At 43.2% G+C, this 19,609-nt stretch overlaps 7 non-coding genes across 7 annotated transcripts; all 7 read left to right on the forward strand.

Annotated features, from left to right (window-relative positions):
- The first annotated feature begins 1,052 nt into the window (after window positions 1–1,052).
- On the forward strand, window positions 1,053–1,124 carry trnac-gca (transfer RNA cysteine (anticodon GCA)). The gene has a single exon. It is a non-coding gene; the product is annotated as a tRNA-Cys (tRNA).
- A 147-nt stretch (window positions 1,125–1,271) lies between these two features.
- Window positions 1,272–1,343, forward strand: trnac-gca (transfer RNA cysteine (anticodon GCA)). The gene has a single exon. It is a non-coding gene; the product is annotated as a tRNA-Cys (tRNA).
- Window positions 1,344–2,819: 1,476 nt separating this feature from the next.
- trnac-gca (transfer RNA cysteine (anticodon GCA)) lies at window positions 2,820–2,891 on the forward strand. Its single transcript has one exon. It is a non-coding gene; the product is annotated as a tRNA-Cys (tRNA).
- Window positions 2,892–4,918: 2,027 nt separating this feature from the next.
- On the forward strand, window positions 4,919–4,990 carry trnac-gca (transfer RNA cysteine (anticodon GCA)). The gene has a single exon. It is a non-coding gene; the product is annotated as a tRNA-Cys (tRNA).
- A 1,906-nt stretch (window positions 4,991–6,896) lies between these two features.
- trnac-gca (transfer RNA cysteine (anticodon GCA)) lies at window positions 6,897–6,968 on the forward strand. Its single transcript has one exon. It is a non-coding gene; the product is annotated as a tRNA-Cys (tRNA).
- An 847-nt stretch (window positions 6,969–7,815) lies between these two features.
- On the forward strand, window positions 7,816–7,887 carry trnac-gca (transfer RNA cysteine (anticodon GCA)). The gene has a single exon. It is a non-coding gene; the product is annotated as a tRNA-Cys (tRNA).
- Window positions 7,888–12,559: 4,672 nt separating this feature from the next.
- On the forward strand, window positions 12,560–12,631 carry trnac-gca (transfer RNA cysteine (anticodon GCA)). Its single transcript has one exon. It is a non-coding gene; the product is annotated as a tRNA-Cys (tRNA).
- The last annotated feature ends 6,978 nt before the right edge of the window (window positions 12,632–19,609 follow it).

A 19,609-nucleotide genomic window follows, 5' to 3' on the forward strand; every position in this document is an offset into this window, starting at 1 on the left:
CTTTGCTGTTCGTAATATATATAAACGATTTGGAGGAAAATGTAATTGGTTTGATTGGTAAGTTTGTGGATGACACAAAGGTTGGTGGAATTGCAGATAACGATGAGGACCATCAGAGGATACAGGAGGATATAGATTGGTGGAGACTTGGGCAGAGAGATGGCAGATACCTCTTTATTCTCATCCCATTTTCCAGCACTTGGGATGTATTGATGACACGAGATCGTGATAACAGTGGCTTCACTTTTGTTAACCCCTCACAGAAATGTATGTTGTCACAGCAATGAAAGTCACACACTCAACATGTCTGTAATTATTATAATCAAGATTAATTCTCCATATAAACAGTTTGTTGCCGGTCTGGTTTCCTTCTGCACTGCAGGGATTCTATGGACTCTAGAAGCATAAGAAGCTATAGAGATGTGAGTGGGGACAAAGCATTTGACCGTGTATGAAGACAGTCCTCTAGTTTCAATCCAATATCCTCCCAATGGCCTCATGTTTTCACAAAGACGGTTTGCAGTCAGTACTCTGCCTCTACAGCAACTCTGTTATCATTAGAGTCAATGATAGACGCCTCAGAAACCCTTCAAGATTGATTTGAGGTCTTTAAGAATATAATTGCTGTTATTTAATTAATTCTGGAATTATTTGCTTTCTCCAAATCACTTTGCTGAGTGTATTGGATCCTTAGGCCTACACTTCGGTTCCCCAATAAACAAAATATTGAGCTGAAGTTCTCATTTGAGGATAAATATTTATTTCATTCTTCTATTAATGAACCAGTGACTGTACAACATAAATAGGTGCAGCTGTGTGATGCCATATTTCACTACAGATCATATTCAGGGTTCTCCCCCTGATATTCATACTGTAAAAAATAAAGATTGGTGCAGTCAGAAAATACCAGAAATCCTCCCTCCCCATTAGGGAGCGTCTGTGGAGGAAGGAGTAAAGGGTTAATGTTTCACAGGATGCCAGTGTGTCCTTGAGGTGACAAAACACCCAAGGTTTAATTTATTTCAAAACACAGAGAACACAAGCTACTATGAGGGGGCATAGCTCAGTGGTAGAGCATTTGACTGCAGATCAAGTGGTCCCTAGTTCAAATCTGGGTGCCCCCTATCTCATCTTTTTCCCTCCCATTAGGGAGCATTTGTGGCTAAAGGAGTAAAGGGTTAATGTTTCACGGGGTGCCAGTGTATCCTTGAGGTGACAAAACACCCAAGGTTTAATTTATTTCAAAGCACAAAGACCACACTCTAGCATGAGGGGGTATAGCTCAGTGGTAGAGCATTTGACTGCAGATCAAGAGGTCCCCAGTTCAAATCTGGGTGCCCCCTATCATATCTTTATCTTAGCAAAAAACAATTCAAGTCACACAACTCATATTCATGCAGTATCGTATCTGTAACTGCAGCAATGAGTAATAATAATACTGACATGAGGAGCTTGGTGCCACTACTGAAATAGTGGATGATTTTATTGCCATGTTTCTCATTGTCCACTATTTATCACAATTCATTTCATTGTTTCTTCTCTGTTTCTCTGATAGTCTTACTCCTGTTGACCATTTTATTCTAGACATATAATCTAGGGCACAGTATCGAGGTAAAGTCAGAGAGTTTTACAGCAGAAAAATAGGCCATTCAATCCATCATGACTGTTCTGGCCATCAAACACTTATTTATTCCAATCCGATTTTCCAGCACTTGGATTGTATTGACTGACACAAGATCATGATAACAGCAGCTTCACTTTTGTCAACCCCTCACAGAAATGTATGTTGTTACAACAATAAAAGTTACACACTCAACATGTCTGTAATTATTGTAATCAAGACTAATTCTCCATATAAACAGTTTGCTGCCTGCCTGGTCTCCTTCTGCACGATGTGGATGTGCCGGCGTTGGACAGGGGTAAACACAGTAAAAAGTCTGACAACACCAGGTTTTAGTCCAACCGATTTATTTGATAGTAAACACACTAGCTTTCGAGGGGTTTCCCTCTCCATTCACCTGAAGAAGAGGGAAACCCCTTGAAAGCTAGTGAGTTTACTATCAAATAAATCGGTTGGACTAAAACCTGGTGTTGTCAGACTTTTTACTGTACTGCACTGCACTGCAGGGATTCTATGGATTCTAGAAGCATAAGAAGCTATAGAGATGTGAGTGGGGAAAAAGCGTTTGACCGTGTATGAAGAGAGTCCTCTAGTTCCAATCCAGTATCCTCTCAATGGCCTCATGTTTTCACAAAGAACATTCACTGTCATTACTCTGCCTCTAGAGCAACTCTGTGATCATTAGAGTCAACAACAGAAACACTTCAAGATCGATTTGCAGTCTTTAAGAATATAAGGGCTAGTTGGCCTACTCCTGCTCCTATTTCTTATGTTCTTATGTTCTTAATTAATTCTGGAATTATTTGTTTTCTCCAAACCACTTTGCTGAATGTAATGGATCCTTAGGCCTTTGTTTCCTCTCAAACAAAATATTGAGTTGAAGTTTTCATTTGAAGATAAATATTTATTCCACTCTACAACTAATGAAGCAGTGACTGCACAACATAAATGGATGCAGCTGTGGGATGCCATATTTCACTACAGATCATATTCAGAGTTCTCCCCCTAATATTCACACTGTAAAATATAAATATTGGTGCAGTCAGGAAATAACAGAAATCCTCCGTCCTCATCAGGGAGTATCTGTGGCAAAGCGAATAAAGGGTTAATGTTTCATGAGATGTCAATGTATTTTTGAATTGACAAAACATCACAGGTTTATTTTAGTTGAAAGCACAGAGACCACAAGCTGATGTGAGGGGGTATAGCTCAGTGGTAGAGCATTTGACTGCAGATCAAGAGGTCCCCAGTTCAAATCTGGGTGCCCCCTATCATATCTTTATCTTAGCAAAAAGCAATTAAAGTCACACAGCCCACTCCTGACACAGTGCAGTGTCTGTAACAGCAGCATTGTGGAATGATAATCCTGAAATGTGCCACCCAAGTTTTATTTTATTTCAAAGCGCTGAGACCCCCAACTGATACTGAAGAGGTATAGCTTAGAGGTGAAGCACTTGAATGCAGATCAAACAGTCCTCAGCCCAAATCTGGGTGCCTCCTCCCTAGCATTTATCCACTACATTTTCAATCTGATAGTGTTTGTTCCGTGGACCAGTTTATTCTAGACATCTAATCTAGTGCCCAAACTAGAGGTAAAAGCATAGAGTTTTAGAACAGAAAACTAGGCCATTAGGCCCATGGTGCCTGGGCCAGCCACCAAGCACCTATCTATTCTAATCCTATTTCCAGCACTTGGATTGTATTGACTGACATGAGCTCCTGATAACAGCGGCTTCACTTTTGTCAAACCCTCGCAGAAAAGTTTGTTGTCACAGCAATGAAAATTACACACTAGCTCTGTCTGTAATTAATGTAATCAAGACTATTTCTCTATATAAATTGTTTGGTGTCTGTCTGAAAAGGTAACTAACATTTTAAAACAATTTGTATTGTCTAAAAATGTTTGAATTATATTCGTACATTTGTGTCCTGCCCAATGAACATTTTTTCTCTAATTTACAGAGCCTGTAAAATAGATCTGGGGCTCTCTCACTCGTTAGTGTTTACCTGTAGATTAGCTGGAGCATAGATCAAGTCTGGGTGCCACCTCCGTGGCATTTTATAATGTATAAAGTTAGCTTTCTGATCGTAACTCCACATAAATACTTTTTGCCATTGTTTGGGAGAACAGAGACTTTTAAAACAGCACCAAAGATGTTAAGATTAATGTTTCATAGGGTGCCAGTAAACCCTTCAGGTAAAAACACACACAAATTGTATTTTATTTCTAGGCACAGAGATCACTACCTGACACGGGGGGGGTATAGATTAGTGGTAGAGCAGATGAAGCAGTTTCCAGTTCAAATCTGGATGCTCCCTATTTAATCTTTATCTCAACAAAAACAACTAAATCCATACAACCCACTCTTCCACAGTGCACTGTCTGTAACTGCAGCAGCAAGTAATAATAATCCTGAAATGAGCTGTTTCATGCTGCTACTGAAAGAGTGCAGAATTTTATCACATGTTTGTCATCGTCCACTATTTTGCTTCAATCAATTCCATCGGTTCCCGTCGCTTTTCGATTCCTGATAGTGTTTGTCTTGTGGACCAGTTTATTCTAGGCATATAATCTACAGCCCGGTCTTGGGGAAAAGTCAGAGAGTTTTACAACAGAAAAATAGGCCATTCGGCCCATCGTACCTGGGCCAGTCATCAAGCACCTATTTATTCTAATCCCATTTTCCAGCACTTGGAATGTATTGACTGACACAAACTTATGACAACAGCGGCTTCAGTTTTGCCAACCCCTCACAGAAATGTATGTTGATACAACAATGAAAGTTACACACTGACCATGTTATTGTCATCAAGATTAATTCTCCATATAAACAGTTTGGTGTCTGTCTGATAAGGTAATCAATAATTTAAAACAATTTAGTTTTCTCTAGAAATATCCTGATTTTTTTACATTTTGTGTTCTGTCCTACGAACATATTTTTCTCTAATTTACAGAGCCTGCAAAATTGGTCTGGGGCTTTCTCGCTCAATTGTATTTACCTGTAGATTAGATGGAGCATACATCAAGTCTGGGTGCCACCCCCGCAGCATTATAATGTTAGCTTTCTGATCAAATCCTCATCAGCATCCTTTCCAACACCTTTCTGATGGGGGCAGGAGTTAAAGGGAAATAATTAATATTGTGACTCAACTTTGAGCCTAACAGATGAACCCCCCCACGGTCGTATTGAGGGGAGGGGTGGGAATACCTCAAAGATAGGTTGGGGAAATGTCTTTGGACATTCCCAGGCAATGGGGCAATTTATTTCAAGGCGTAGCAACAACAAAATGATGCAAGGGGGTATAGCTCAGTGGTAGAGCATTTGACTGCAGATCAAGAGGTCCCCAGTTCAAATCTGGGTGCCCCCTTCAATTTAGTAAAAAAACAATCAGTGCAATGTAGCCCAGCTTAACACTTTAACTGCAGCAATGAGGAATATAAACCCAGAAATGAACTGTTTGGTGCTGCTTCTGAAACAGTGGAAGATTTTTCTGCAACATTTGTCATTGTCCACTATTTATGACAATTGTCCTCTGTTTCTCTGATAGTCTTACCCCTGTGGACCATTTTATTCTTGACATATAACATAAGAACATAAGAAATAGGAGCAGGAGTAGGCCATCTAGCCCTTCGAACCTGCCCCGCCATTCAATAAGATCATGGCTGATCTGTCGTGGCTCAGTTCCACTTTCCCGCCCTCTCCCCATAACCCTTAATCCCCTCACTTATCAAAAACCCATCAACCCGCGTCTTAAAAATATTTAGCGAGGCAGCCTCCACCACTTCAACGGGCAGAGAATTCCAGAGATTCACCACCCTTTGAGTGAAAAAGTTCCTCCTCAACTCCATTCTAAACTGCCCCCCCTTTATCTTGAGGCTGTGCCCCCTAGTCCTACTATCCTTTCTGAGTGGGAAGAGTCTCTCCACCTCTATCCTATCCATCCCATTCATCATCTTATATGTCTCAATGAGACCTCCCCTCATTCTTCTAAACTCTAACGAGTACAAGCCTAGTTTATTCAGCCTCTCCTCATAGCTCAACCCCCTCAACTCCAGCATCAACCTAGTAAACCTCCTCTGCACTCCCTCCAAGGCCAAAATATCCTTGCGTAAGTGCGGCGACCAAAACCGCACACAGTACTCCAGCTGTGGCCTCACCAGTGCCCTATACAGCTGCAGCAAGACCTCCCTACTTTTATATTCAATCCCCCTCACTATGAAGGCCAGCATCCCATTTGCCTTCCTGACCACCTGCTGCACCTGCAGGCTGGGTTTTTGCGACTCATGCACAAGGACCCCAAGGTCCCTCTGCACCGTCGCCTGCTGCAGTTTTTCGCCACGTAAGTAATAGTCCTTCCTACCATTATTCCTACCAAAGTGGACCACCTCGCACTTGCCAACATTAAATTCCATTCGCCAGTTCATACAGAAACAGCACATCACATGCCCCTCCATTATTCACTGTAGTAGTATTGAAAATTTCCACACGAACTTACCTGGCCCTTTTTCTCCCTAGCCCTTTGATCCTAAGCCCTAATAGCTCACTCTGCTTCCCTCTCACTCCACTGCCCGCTCCGACGCTACCCGCTGTCTACACCAGGCCTCCTTTTAAACCTGGCGCTGTTTTAAAGCCTGCTCACCCACAAAGCCCTGCTATCCACTCCCTTAGAATTCTTAAAGCAGTAAATACAAAAAGTCTGCAAAAATGCTTTTAAATGATTTAAACAGCTCTACAAGGTAAGTTCTTACTACGAAAGTGCTTTAAACTTATTTAAACAGGTTTTTAACAGGTAATTTCTTATCTGACTCTCTGCTCCCTCACTCGTCTGCTCCAGCAAACAATGGAAGGCCTCACCGTGTGAGTACCTGATCAGCTGGAGCCATGATCATATTGAATGGTGGGGCAGGTTTGATGGACCCAGTAGCCTATTCCTGCTTCTATTTCTTATGTATTTGTGATTGTGAGTTCTCCTGATGAACCAAAATTATGTTCTAAAAATAATCTTAAAAGAGTCAGCTGTAGTGTGGGAGCCTGGATTGAGAATCCTAAATTCAAGTTCAGCACCCTTTCCAACACCATTCTGATGGGTGCAGGAGTTAAAGGGAAATAATTAATATTGTGATTCAACTTTGAGCCTAACAGATGAACCCCCCCAGTGTCGTATTGAGGGGAGGGGTGGGAAGACCTCAAAGATAGGTTGGGGAAATGCCTTTGGACATTCCCAGGCAATGGGGCAATCTATTCCAAGGCATAGCAACAACTAAATGGTGCAAGGGGGTATAGCTCAGTGGTAGAGCATTTGACTGCAGATCAAGAGGTCCCCAGTTCAAATCTGGGTGCCCCCTTCAATTTAGTAAAAAACAATCAGTGCAATGTAGCCCAGTTTAACACTTTAACTGCAGCAATGAGGAATATAAACCCAGAAATGAACTGTTTGGTGCTGCTTCTGAAACAGTGGAAGATTTTTCTGCAACATTTGTCATTGTCCACTATTTATGACAATTCCCCTCTGTTTCTCAGATAGTCTTACCCCTGTGGACCATTTTATTCTCGACGTATAATCTAGAGCCCAGTCTACAGGGAAAGTCACAGAGTTTGCAACAGTAAAATAGGCCCTTCTGCCCATTGTGACTGTTCCAGCCACCAAGTACCTACCTATTCTAATGTCATTTTCCTGTATTTGGAATGTATTGACTGACATGAGCTCATGATAACAGCAGTTGCAATTCTGTCTATCCCTCACTGAAATGTATGTTGTGACAGCAATTCAAGTTACACATCAACCATATACGTAATTCTCTAAATAAAAGGTTTGGTGGCTGTCTGAAAAGATAATAGACATTTTAAAACTATTGTTATTGCCTAAAAATATCCTTTTTTTACATTTGTGTTCTGCCCTATAAACATTTTTTCTCTAATTTACAGAGCCTGCAAAATAGGTCTGGGGCTCTCTCACTCATAGTATTTAACTGTAGATTAGATGGAGCATAGATAAAGACTGGGGGGGCACCTCTGCGGCATTTTATAATGTATAAAGTTACCTTTCTGATCATAACTCCACATAAATACTTCATCCCATAATGTGAAAGGACAGAGGTGTGACCAGTCATTTGATTCTCTGCTGTGTTTCAGTCGCATTCCCAGGCAATGGGGCAATCTATTCCAAGGCATAGCAACAGCTAACTGGCGCAAGGGGGTATAGCTCAGTGGTAGAGCATTTGACTGCAGATCAAGAGGTCCCCAGTTCAAATCTGGGTGCCCCCTTCAATTTAGCAAAAAACAATCAGTGCAATGTAGCCCAGCTTAACACTTTAACTGCAGCAATGAGGAATATAAACCCAGAAATGAACTGTTTGGTGCTGCTTCTGAAACAGTGGAAGATTTTTCTGCAACATTTGTCATTGTCCACTATTTATGACAATTCCCCTCTGTTTCTCAGATAGTCTTACCCCTGTGGACCATTTTATTCTCGACATATAATCTAGAGCCCAGTCTACAGGGAAAGTCACAGAGTTTGCAACAGAAAAATAGGCCCTTCTGCCCATTGTGACTGTTCCAGCCACCAAGTACCTACCTATTCTAATGTCATTTTCCTGTATTTGGAATGTATTGACTGACATGAGCTCATGATAACAGCAGTTGCAATTCTGTCTGTCCCTCATTGAAATGTATTTTGTGACAGGAATTCAAGTTACACATCAACCATGTACATAATTCTCTAAATAAAAGGTTTGGTGGCTGTCTGAAAAGATAATAGACATTTTAAGACTATTGATATTGTCTAAAAATGTCCTTTTTTATGTTTGTGTTCTGCCCTATAAACATTATTTCTCTAATTTACAGAGCCTGCAAAATAGGTCTGGGAATTTCTCACTTATAGTATTTACCTGTAGATTAAATGGAACATAGATAAAGACTGGGGGGCACCTCTGTGGCATTTTATACTGTATGAAGTTACCTTTCTGATCATAACTCCACATAAATACTTCATCCCATAGTGTGAAAGGACAGAGATGATGTCTCCTGTGACCAGTCATTTGATTCTCTGCTGTGTTTCAGTCGCAACACCAGGGGGAGCACATTCTGTTCCTCCCCCAAGGCAGGTTCAGTGTCACAATCTGTTTGAACTGAGATGTTTTATTTTAAACACTTTCTGTGGCTGAATAAGGTGTTTTGTTTGCATCTTGATGTCTTTATAACTATCTCCTTTACAACCGATTCAGTGAATGAAAGAAATGAACCGATGCAGTGAACAAGCATTTTAATGCTTGGGTAATAAGAACATAAGAAATAGGAGCAGGAGTAGGCCATCTAGCCCTTCGAGCCTGCCCCGCCATTCAACAAGATCATGGCTGATCTGAAGTGGATCAGTTCCACTTTCCCGCTTTCTCCCTATAACCCTTCATTCCCTTGTCTGTCAAAAACCTATCTACCCATGACTTAAATATATTTAGCGAGGTAGCCTCCACCACTTCAATGAGCAGAGAATTCCAGAGATTCACCACCCTTTGAGTGAAGAAGTTCCTCTTCAACTCCATTCTAATCTGTCCCCTCCTTATCTTGAGGCTGTGCCCTCTCGTCCTGCTGTCCTTTCTGAGCAGGAAGATCTCACTACCTCTACCCTATCCATCCCTTTCATTATCTTATACGTCTCTATAAGGTCCCCCCTCATCCTCCTAAACTCCAACGAGTACAGACCCAGTCTCTTTAGTCTCTCTTCATAGTCCAACCCCCTCATTTCCGGTATCAGTGTAGTGTATAGGGTATAGCTCAGTAGTAGAGCATTTGACTGCAGATCAAGAGGTCCCCAGATCAAATCTGGGTGCCCCCTTCAATTTAGCAAAAAACAATCAGTGGGATGTAGCCCAGTTTAACACTTTAACTGCAGTAATGAGGAATATAAACCCAGAAATGAACTGGTTGGTGCTGCTTCTGAAACAGTGGAAGATTTTTCTGCAACGTTTGTGATTGTCCACTATTTATGACAATTCTCCTCTGTTTCTCTGATAGTCTTACCCCGTGGCCCATTTTATTCTCGACATATAATCTAGAGCCCAGTCTACAGGGAAAGTCACAGAGTTTGCAACAGAAAAATAGGCCCTTCTGCCCATTGTGACTGTTCCAGCCACCAAGTACCTACCTATTCTAATGTCATTTTCCTGTATTTGGAATGTATTGACTGACTTGAGCTCATGATAACAGCAGTTGCAATTCTGTCTATCCCTCACTGAAAAGTATGTTGTGACAGCAATTCAAGTTACACATCAACCATGTACGTAATTCTCTAAATAAAAGGTTTGGTGGCTGTCTGAAAAGATAATAGACATTTTAAAACTATTGTTATTGTCTAAAAAATCCTTTTTTTACATTTGTGTTCTGCCCTATAAACATTTTTTCTCTAATTTACAGAGCTTGCAAAATAGGTCTGGGGCTCTCTCACTCATAGTATTTAACTGTAGATTAGATGGAACATAGATAAAGACTGGGGGGCACCTCTGCGGCATTTTATAATGTATAAAGTTACCTTTCTGATCATAAATCCACTTAAATACTTCATCCCATAATGTGAATGGACAGCTGTGTGACCAGTCATTTGATTCTCTGCTGTGTATCAAATAAATCGGTGGGACTAAAACTTGGTGTTGTCAGACTTTTTACTGTTTTTCAGTCGCAACACCAGGGGGAGCACATTTTGTTCCCCCCAGGCAGGTTCAGTGTCACAATCTGTTTGAACTGAGATGTTTTATTTTAAACACTTTCTGTGGCTGAATAAGGTGTTTTTGTTTGCATCTTGATGTCTTTATAACTATCTCCTTTACAACCAATTCAGTGAATGAAAGAAATGAACCGATGCAGTGAACAAGCATTTTAAAAATCAGCTTGGGTAATAAGAACATAAGAAATAGGAGCAGGAGTAGGCCGTCTAGTCCTTCGAGCCTGCCCCGCCATTCAATAAGATCATGGCTGATCTGAAGTGGATCAGTTCCACTTTCCCGCTTTCTCCCCATAACCCTTAATTCCCCTGTCTGTCAAAAACCTACCTACCAGTGACTTAAATATATTTAGCGAGGTAGCCTCCACCACTTCAATGGGCAGAGAATTCCAGAGATTCACCACCCTTTGAGTGAAGAAGTTCCTCCTCAACTCCATTCTAAACTGTCCCCCTCTTATCTTGAGGCTGTGCCCTCTCCTCCTGCTGTCCTTTCTGAGCAGGAAGAATCTCACTACCTCTACCCTATCCATCCCTTTCATTATCTTATACGTCTCTATAAGGTCCCCCCTCATCCTCCTAAACTCCAACGAGAACAGACCCAGTCTCTTTAGTCCCTCTTTATAGTCCAACACCCTCATCTCCGGTATCAGCATAGTGAACCTCCTCTGCACTCCCTCCAAGGCCAATATATCCTTCCGCAAGTTCGGTGACCAAAACCGCACATAGTACTCCAGCTGCGGCCTCACCAGTACCCTGTACAGTTGCAGCAAGACCTCCCTGCTTTTATATTCTATCCCCCTCACTATAAAGTCCAGCATTCCATTCACCTTCTTGATCACTTGCTGCACCTGCAGACTGGGTTTTTGCGACTCATGCACAAGGACCCCCAGGTCCCTCTGCACGAAGCATGCTGCAGCTTTTTGCCCTTTAAATAGTAATCCCTCCTACTATTATTCCTGCCAAAGTGGATAACCTCACACTTGCTAACATTGTACTCCATCTGCCAGGTCCTCACCCACTCGCTCACCCTATCCAGATCCCTCTGCAGACTAATGGGATAAATTATTAAAAGTCACAAGCAGGCTTACATTCTGCAATTAAGTTACTGTGAAAATCCCCTAGTTGCCACACTCCGGCGCCTGTTCGGAGGGAGAGTTTAGCACGGCTAATTCACCTAACCTACACATCTTTGGACTGTGAGAGGAAACCGGAGCACCTGGAGGAAACCCATGAAGACACACTGGGACAATGCTCAAACTCCATACAGACAGTGACCCAAACCAAGAATCCAACTCGGACCCTGGCGCTGTGAGGCAGCAATGCTAACAACAGTGTCACCGTGCTGCCCCAGATTCATGTGATGATGACAGCACAACAAGAAGCCATTTGGCCCATTGTGCCTGTACTGGCTTCCTGGAGGAAGCATCTCACCAATGCCATTTCTGCCTTTTCCCCACACACCCAAAATGCATCATTATTTTAATTATCTTTCAATAGCCTTCTGAAATTTTGACACCAGCAAATTTGAAGTGATTGGGTCTTGTTGATCTTTCTCTGCACCCGAGTTGTGACTGTGACACTGTATTCGGCATCCTCTCCCTTCCTTCTCCTCAATGCACTCTATGAACGGTATGTTTGGCCTGGAGAGCGCAGAAGAAACAATACTTTTCACTGTATTCTAATACATATGACAATAATAAACAAAATCAAATCCTTTACAGAGTGGAAAGATGTATCGAGTGGAGTGTGGCAGGGATCAGTTCTTGACTTGCAATTGTTCAGTATTCACACTGATGACCTGAAGGAAGAAACAGAATGTCAGCTGGAGCCATGATCATATTGAATGGTGGGGCAGGTTTGAGGGACCCAGTAGCCTATTCCTGCTTCCATTTCTTATGTATTTGTGATTGTGAGTTCTCCTGATGAACCAAAATTATGTTCTAAAAATAATCTTAAAAGAGTCAGCTATCAGTGTGGGAGCCTGGATTGAGAATCCTAAATTCAAGTTCAGCACCCTTTCCAACACCTTTCTGATGGGTGCAGGAGTTAAAGGGAAATAATTAATATTGTGACTCAACTTTGAGCCTAACAGATGAACCCCCCCAGTGTCGTATTGAGGGGAGGGGTGGGAAGACCGCAAAGATCAGTTGGGGAAATCCCTTTGGACATTCCCAGGCAATGGGGCAATCTATTCCAAGGCATAGCAACAGCAGAATGGTACAAGGGGGTATAGCTCAGTGGTAGAGCATTTGACTGCAGATCAAGAGGTCCCCAGTTCAAATCTGGGTGCCCCCTTCAATTTAGCAAAAAACAATCAGTGGGATGTAGCCCAGCTTAACACTTTAACTGCAGCAATGAGGAATATAAACCCAGAAATGAACTGTTTGGTGCTGCTTCTGAAACAGTGGAAGATTTTTCTGCAACATTTGTCATTGTCCACTATTTATGACAATTCCCCTCTGTTTCTCAGATAGTCTTACCCCTGTGGACCATTTTATTCTCGACATATAATCTAGAGCCCAGTCTACAGGGAAAGTCACAGAGTTTGCAACAGAAAAATAGGCCCTTCTGCCCATTGTGACTGTTCCAGCCACCAAGTACCTACCTATTCTAATGTCATTTTCCTGTATTTGGAATGTATTGACTGACATGAGCTCATGATAACAGCAGTTGCAATTCTGTCTGTCCCTCATTGAAATGTATTTTGTGACAGGAATTCAAGTTACACATCAACCATGTACATAATTCTCTAAATAAAAGGTTTGGTGGCTGTCTGAAAAGATAATAGACATTTTAAGACTATTGATATTGTCTAAAAATGTCCTTTTTTATGTTTGTGTTCTGCCCTATAAACATTATTTCTCTAATTTACAGAGCCTGCAAAATAGGTCTGGGAATTTCTCACTTATAGTATTTACCTGTAGATTAAATGGAACATAGATAAAGACTGGGGGGCACCTCTGTGGCATTTTATACTGTATGAAGTTACCTTTCTGATCATAACTCCACATAACGATCTGGTGGCCATTACAGAGACGTGGCTGCAAGGTGACAGGGACTGGGAGATGAATGTACAGGGCTATCAAGTGTTTAGGAAGGATAGGCAGGAGGAAAGAGGGGGTGGCGTAGCTCTGCTGATTAAGGACAGCATCAAGGTGGTAGCAAGGGATGATATCGGAGCCAAAGAGCAGAAAGTGGAATCGTTGTGGGTGGAGATTAGGAACAGCAAAGGGAGGAAGACGCTGGTGGGTGTCGTCTATAGGCCCCCGAATAATGATCTGGAGGTGGGGCGGGCTGTTAACGCGCAAATAAGTGCGGCGTGCAGGAATGGGACGGCAGTAGTTATGGGGGATTTCAATCTGCATATTGATTGGTCGACCCATGTTGGACGAGGTGGGCTCGAGGAGGAGTTCTTGGAATGCTGCCGGGATAGTTTCCTGGAACAGTGTGTGTTGGAGCCGACGAGGGAGCGAGCTATCTTGGATCTGGTGTTATGTAATGAGGCGGGTAGAATTAGGGACCTTGAGGTGAAGGATCCTCTTGGAGAGAGTGATCATTGTATGGTGGAGTTTCTGTTGCAGATGGAGGAGGAGAAAGTGGGTTCCCGGACACGCGTCCTTTGTTTGAATAGAGGGGAGTATGGTAGGATGAGAGAAGAATTGGCGAATGTGGACTGGGGGAGCGCGTTGGAAGGTAGGTCTGCTGAGGAGCAGTGGAGGATCTTTAAGAAGATCTTTCTTGGTGCTCAGCAGAAATTTATTCCGATGGTTAAAAAGGACAGTAGGAAGAGAGGTAATAAGCCGTGGATAACGAAGGAGGTGAAGGAAAGTGTTAAATTAAAAGCGGAGGAATTTAGAGTAGCTAAGAGCAGTGGGCGAGAAGAGGATTGGGAGAGGTTTAAATGTCAACAAAGATTGACAAAAAAGTTGATAAAGGAGGGTAGAAGAAGCTATGAAGCTGGGCTAGCGCTTAATATAAAAAAGGATAGCAAGAGTTTTTATAAATATATAAAAAGGAAGAGGCTGGCTAGGGTGAACGTTGGTCCCTTAGCGGATGAGAAAGGGGACCTAGTGGTAGGGGATGGGGATATGGCTAAGGTCTTGAATAACTTTTTTGTTTCTGTCTTCACGGAGGAGGACGTGAATAATTTGCCGGGTGTTAGCGATGGAAAGGTGGTAGGACTGGAGGGTCTTAATGACATTACTGTTAATAGAGAGGTGGTGCGCAACAGACTGGAGGGGCTGATTGTGGACAAGTCCCCAGGACCGGATGGAATGCATCCGAGGGTTCTGAAAGAAATGGCGGAGGTGATAGTGGATGCCTTGGTGGTTATTTTCCAGACGTCGCTGGATTCCGGGGAAGTGCCGGAGGATTGGAAAACGGCTAATGTTACGCCGTTGTTTAAGAAGGGTGCCAGGCAAAAGGCGGGGAATTACAGGCCGGTTAGTTTAACGTCTGTGGTAGGTAAAATGTTAGAATCCGTCATTAAGGAGGAAATTGCGAGGCATCTTGAAGGGAATTGCTTGATAGGGCAGACGCAACACGGTTTCATTAAAGGGAAGTCGTGTCTGACAAATTTACTGGAGTTCTATGAGGATGTGTCTAGGGCGGTGGATAGAGGAGAGCCGGTGGATGTGGTCTTTCTGGATTTTCAGAAGGCGTTTGATAAGGTACCTCACAAGAGGTTACTGCAGAAGGTCAGAGGACATGGAGTTGGGGGTAGGGTGTTAGCGTGGATAGAGGATTGGTTGTCAAATAGGAGGCAGAGAGTGGGGGTCAATGGGTGCTATTCGGATTGGCGGTTGGTGACTAGTGGGGTGCCCCAGGGGTCGGTGCTGGGGCCTCAGCTATTTACCATTTATATAGATGATCTGGAGGAGGGAACCGAGTGTAGGGTGTCGAAATTTGCTGATGACACCAAGATTGGGGGAAAGGCAAATTGTGCGGAGGGTGTGGAGAGTCTGCAGAAGGATCTAGATAGGCTGGGCGAATGGGCCAGGAAATGGCAAATGGAATTTAATGTTGGCAAGTGTGAGGTGGTCCACTTTGGTAGGAAGAATGGTAGGAAGGACTATTACTTACGTGGCGAAAAACTGCAGCAGGCGACGGTGCAGAGGGACCTCGGGGTCCTTGTGCATGAGTCGCAAAAACCCAGCCTGCAGGTGCAGCAGGTGGTCAGGAAGGCGAATGGGATGCTGGCCTTCATAGCGAGGGGGATTGAATATAAAAGTAGGGAGGTCTTGCTGCAGCTGTATAGGGCATTGGTGAGGCCGCAGCTGGAGTACTGTGTGCAGTTTTGGGCGCCGCACCTGCGCAAGGATATTTTGGCCTTGGAGGGAGTGCAGAGGAGGTTTACTAGGCTGATACCGGAGTTGAGGGGGTTGAGCTATGAGGAGAGGCTGAATAAACTAGGCTTGTACTCGTTAGAGTTTAGAAGAATGAGGGGAGATCTCATTGAGACGTATAAGATGATGAATGGGATGGATAGGATAGAGGTGGAAAGACTCTTCCCGCTCAAAAAAGACAGTAGGACTAGGGGGCACAGCCTCAAGATAAAGGGGGGGCGGTTCAGAACGGAGTTGAGGAGGAACTTCTTCACTCAAAGGGTGGTGAATCTCTGGAATTCTCTGCCCGTTGAAGTGGTGGAGGCTGCCTCGCTAAATATTTTTAAGAAGCGGGTTGATGGGTTTTTGATAAGAGAAGGGATTAAGGGTTATGGGGAGAGGGCGGGAAAGTGGAACTGAGCCACGACAGATCAGCCATGATCTTATTGAATGGCGGGGCAGGCTCGAAGGGCCAGATGGCCTACTTCTGCTCCTATTTCTTATGTTCTTATGTTCTTATAAATACTTCATCCCACAGTGTGAAAGGACAGAGATGATGTCTCCTGTGACCAGTCATTTGATTCTCTGCTGTGTTTCAGTCGCAACACCAGGGGGAGCACATTCTGTTCCTCCCCCAAGGCAGGTTCAGTGTCACAATCTGTTTGAACTGAGATGTTTTATTTTAAACACTTTCTGTGGCTGAATAAGGTGTTTTGTTTGCATCTTGATGTCTTTATAACTATCTCCTTTACAACCGATTCAGTGAATGAAAGAAATGAACCGATGCAGTGAACAAGCATTTTAATGCTTGGGTAATAAGAACATAAGAAATAGGAGCAGGAGTAGGCCATCTAGCCCTTCGAGCCTGCCCCGCCATTCAACAAGATCATGGCTGATCTGAAGTGGATCAGTTCCACTTTCCCGCTTTCTCCCTATAACCCTTCATTCCCTTGTCTGTCAAAAACCTATCTACCCATGACTTAAATATATTTAGCGAGGTAGCCTCCACCACTTCAATGAGCAGAGAATTCCAGAGATTCACCACCCTTTGAGTGAAGAAGTTCCTCTTCAACTCCGTTCTAAACTGTCCCCTCCTTATCTTGAGGCTGTGCCCTCTCGTCCTGCTGTCCTTTCTGAGCAGGAAGATCTCACTACCTCTACCCTATCCATCCCTTTCATTATCTTATACGTCTCTATAAGGTCCCCCCTCATCCTCCTAAACTCCAACGAGTACAGACCCAGTCTCTTTAGTCTCTCTTCATAGTCCAACCCCCTCATTTCCGGTATCAGTGTAGTGTATAGGGTATAGCTCAGTAGTAGAGCATTTGACTGCAGATCAAGAGGTCCCCAGATCAAATCTGGGTGCCCCCTTCAATTTAGCAAAAAACAATCAGTGGGATGTAGCCCAGCTTAACACTTTAACTGCAGTAATGAGGAATATAAACCCAGAAATGAACTGGTTGGTGCTGCTTCTGAAACAGTGGAAGATTTTTCTGCAACGTTTGTGATTGTCCACTATTTATGACAATTCTCCTCTGTTTCTCTGATAGTCTTACCCCGTGGCCCATTTTATTCTCGACATATAATCTAGAGCCCAGTCTACAGGGAAAGTCACAGAGTTTGCAACAGAAAAATAGGCCCTTCTGCCCATTGTGACTGTTCCAGCCACCAAGTACCTACCTATTCTAATGTCATTTTCCTGTATTTGGAATGTATTGACTGACTTGAGCTCATGATAACAGCAGTTGCAATTCTGTCTATCCCTCACTGAAAAGTATGTTGTGACAGCAATTCAAGTTACACATCAACCATGTACGTGATTCTCTAAATAAAAGGTTTGGTGGCTGTCTGAAAAGATAATAGACATTTTAAAACTACTGTTATTGTCTAAAAAATCCTTTTTTTACATTTGTGTTCTGCCCTATAAACATTTTTTCTCTAATTTACAGAGCTTGCAAAATAGGTCTGGGGCTCTCTCACTCATAGTATTTAACTGTAGATTAGATGGAACATAGATAAAGACTGGGGGGCATCTCTGCGGCATTTTATAATGTATAAAGTTACCTTTCTGATCATAAATCCACTTAAATACTTCATCCCATAATGTGAATGGACATATGTGTGACCAGTCATTTGATTCTCTGCTGTGTATCAAATAAATCGGTGGGACTAAAACTTGGTGTTGTCAGACTTTTTACTGTTTTTCAGTCGCAACACCAGGGGGAGCACATTCTGTTCCCCCCAGGCAGGTTCAGTGTCACAATCTGTTTGAACTGAGATGTTTTATTTTAAACACTTTCTGTGGCTGAATAAGGTGTTTTTGTTTGCATCTTGATGTCTTTATAACTATCTCCTTTACAACCAATTCAGTGAATGAAAGAAATGAACCGATGCAGTGAACAAGCATTTTAAAAATCAGCTTGGGTAATAAGAACATAAGAAATAGGAGCAGGAGTAGGCCATCTAGTCCTTCGAGCCTGCCCCGCCATTCAATAAGATCATGGCTGATCTGAAGTGGATCAGTTCCACTTTCCCGCTTTCTCCCCATAACCCTTAATTCCCCTGTCTGTCAAAAACCTACCTACCAGTGACTTAAATATATTTAGCGAGGTAGCCTCCACCACTTCAATGGGCAGAGAATTCCAGAGATTCACCACCCTTTGAGTGAAGAAGTTCCTCCTCAACTCCATTCTAAACTGTCCCCCTCTTATCTTGAGGCTGTGCCCTCTCCTCCTGCTGTCCTTTCTGAGCAGGAAGAATCTCACTACCTCTACCCTATCCATCCCTTTCATTATCTTATACGTCTCTATAAGGTCCCCCCTCATCCTCCTAAACTCCAACGAGAACAGACCCAGTCTCTTTAGTCCCTCTTTATAGTCCAACACCCTCATCTCCGGTATCAGCATAGTGAACCTCCTCTGCACTCCCTCCAAGGCCAATATATCCTTCCGCAAGTTCGGTGACCAAAACCGCACATAGTACTCCAGCTGCGGCCTCACCAGTGCCCTGTACAGTTGCAGCAAGACCTCCCTGCTTTTATATTCTATCCCCCTCACTATAAAGTCCAGCATTCCATTCACCTTCTTGATCACTTGCTGCACCTGCAGACTGGGTTTTTGCGACTCATGCACAAGGACCCCCAGGTCCCTCTGCACGAAGCATGCTGCAGCTTTTTGCCCTTTAAATAGTAATCCCTCCTACTATTATTCCTGCCAAAGTGGATAACCTCACACTTGCTAACATTGTACTCCATCTGCCAGGTCCTCACCCACTCGCTCACCCTATCCAGATCCCTCTGCAGACTAATGGGATAAATTATTAAAAGTCACAAGCAGGCTTACATTCTGCAATTAAGTTACTGTGAAAATCCCCTAGTCGCCACACTCCGGCGCCTGTCCGGAGGGAGAGTTTAGCACGGCTAATTCACCTAACCTACACATCTTTGGACTGTGAGAGGAAACCGGAGCACCTGGAGGAAACCCATGAAGACACACTGGGACAATGCTCAAACTCCATACAGACAGTGACCCAAACCAAGAATCCAACTCGGACCCTGGCGCTGTGAGGCAGCAATGCTAACAACAGTGTCACCGTGCTGCCCCAGATTCATGTGATGATGACAGCACAACAAGAAGCCATTTGGCCCATTGTGCCTGTACTGGCTTCTGCCTTTTCCCCACACACCCAAAATGCATCATTATTTTAATTATCTTTCAATAGCCTTCTGAAATTTTGACACCAGCAAATTTGAAGTGATTGGGTCTTGTTGATCTTTGGCTGCGCCCGAGTTGTGACTGTGACACTGTATTCGGCATCCTCTCCCTTCCTTCTCCTCAATGCACTCTATGAACGGTATGTTTGGTCTGGAGAGTGCAGAAGAAACAATACTTTTCACTGTATTCTAATACATATGACAATAATAAACAAAATCAAATCCTTTACAGAGTGG

Source organism: Carcharhinus amblyrhynchos, chromosome 27, assembly GCF_965287045.1.
Source record: "Carcharhinus amblyrhynchos chromosome 27, sCarAmb.v2.hapA, whole genome shotgun sequence".
Classification (NCBI taxonomy): domain Eukaryota; kingdom Metazoa; phylum Chordata; class Chondrichthyes; order Carcharhiniformes; family Carcharhinidae; genus Carcharhinus; species Carcharhinus amblyrhynchos.